We start from the raw sequence: 2,095 nt of genomic DNA on the forward strand, positions 1-2,095 counted from the left end.
ATCATTTTCTTAGTGATCCCTTCTCTATTCTAGCTTCCTTCTCCCCCGCTCATGAAGCAGGCTTCAAACTATGTAGCAATCTTCCTGGCCCTTGCGTCTATCATCCTTGGGTGTCAGTCTCATGTTATTTTATACTTCACAAATGAGTGCAGTCCTTCTATGTCTTTTCCTCTCTTTCTGACTCATTTCACTTAGCATGATACTCTCCATATATATCCACTTATAAGCAAATTTTATAACTTCATCTCTCCTAACAGCTGCATAGTATTGCATTGTGTAGATGTACCAAAGTTTCTTTAATCAGTCGTCTGTTCTCAGGCACTTGGGTTGTTTTCAGATTCAGACTATTGTGAACAGTGCTGCAATGAACACGAAGGTACAAATGTCATTTCTACTGTGCTTTTTTGCATCCCCGGGATATATACCAGAAGTGTTATTGCAGGATCATATGAAAGTTCAATATCTAGTTTTTGAAAGAATGTCCAAATTGTTTTCCAGAAAGGCTGGACCAGTCGGCATTCCCACCAACAGTGAAAGAACGTCCCTTTTCCCCCACATCCACTCCAGCACTGGTTGCTTTTGTTCTTTTTAATGTGTGTCAGTCTCTGTGGTGTGAGATGATATCTCATTGTTGTTTTGATCTGCACCATCCTGATGACTAGCAATGTGGAGAATTTTTTCATGTGTATTTTGGTCATTTGTATTTCTTTTTTGAGAATCCTCTGTTCATTTCTTCTCCCCATTTATTGATGTAGTTGGAGCTTTTTTTGTGCAATTCTACTAGCATCTTGTATATCCTGGATATTAATCCCTTATCAGGTGAGTATTGGGCAAATATTACTTCCCATTCTGTCGACTCTCTGTATTTTGGTCACTGTTTTTTTTTAAGTGCAGAAAGTTTTTAGTTTGATGTAGTCCCATTTGTTTATGTTTGTTTCTACTTGCTTGGTCAGCAGTGAAAATCCTTAAAGATGCTTTGAGCTTCAACGTCATGGAGGGTTCCACGTATATTTTCCTCCATGTATTTTATGGACTCATGTCTGATATCGAGGTCTCTAATCCACTTTGCTCTGACTTTTATCTTTGGCGTTAGACAGAGGTCAGAGTTCGTTTTTTCGCAGATAGCTATCCAGTTTTCTCAGCACCACTTATTGAAAAGGCTTTCTTTGTTCCACTTCACACTTCTTGCTCCTTTGTCAAAGATTAAGTGATCATCTATGTGAGAGTCTGTGACAGAATATTCAACTCTGTTCCATTGGTCTGCAGGTCTGTTTCTAGCCCAATACCATGCTGTTTGAATTATTACTGCCTTGCAGTATAGTTTGAAGTTAGGAAAGGTGATGCCACCCATCTTCTTTTTCCCAAGGTCTGCTTTAGTTAAAAATATGGAATGCTTCACGAATTTGCTTGTCATCTTTGACCGGGACCTTGCTAATCTTATCTGCATCATTCCAATTTTAGTATATGTGCTGCCGAAGCGAGCACTAGAAAAGATATTTTTTAGTTTATTTCCCAACATCTATTTGTATCTGACAAAATATCAAGTACCTGAAAAATATTCGATAAGATTTTGATCTTAATATATTTGTTCACATTTGTTTTCCATTCCAACATGTTATAATCTCAGAAAATATTTCATGTGCAACTGAGAAGAACATGCATTCAGCTTATTGGGGTTGAAGAAGTTAGTATTTTTAAATACAACCCATCTTGTCCGACTTCCTGTTTAAGGCCATAGTTTCGTTGTTGATTTTCTGCTTAGTTGATATATCCATTGGTGTTTGTGTGATGATAAAGTCCTCTAGTGCTATTGAATTGTGATCAATATCTCTCCTCAGATCTGCTAACAATTTCTTTATATATTTTGATGCTCCATTGTTTGGTACACATATGTTAATGAGATTTAAAATTTCTGTTTAAATTGATCTCTTAAATATTACATATTTTCCCCAAATATTGCTACTTTTTTACAAGCGAATGTTGATTTTTTTTCTAAAGAAGTAAAGTTGTCTCTTCTTTTTAAGGATGTCGTTTACCTTCATAGTTGTATTCTAACATTTCTATACAGTAACCTGGGTTTATATACATAATGTAT

At 36.1% G+C, this 2,095-nt stretch overlaps 1 non-coding gene across 1 annotated transcript; it reads right to left on the reverse strand.

Moving 5' to 3' along the window:
- Positions 1-1,379: 1,379 nt before the first annotated feature.
- On the reverse strand, positions 1,380-1,485 carry LOC129400482 (U6 spliceosomal RNA). Its single transcript, XR_008627717.1, has one exon. It is a non-coding gene; the product is annotated as a U6 spliceosomal RNA (small nuclear RNA).
- Positions 1,486-2,095: the final 610 nt, after the last annotated feature.

The sequence above is a fragment of the Sorex araneus genome, chromosome X, assembly GCF_027595985.1.
Source record: "Sorex araneus isolate mSorAra2 chromosome X, mSorAra2.pri, whole genome shotgun sequence".
NCBI classification, from domain to species: Eukaryota; Metazoa; Chordata; class Mammalia; order Eulipotyphla; family Soricidae; genus Sorex; species Sorex araneus.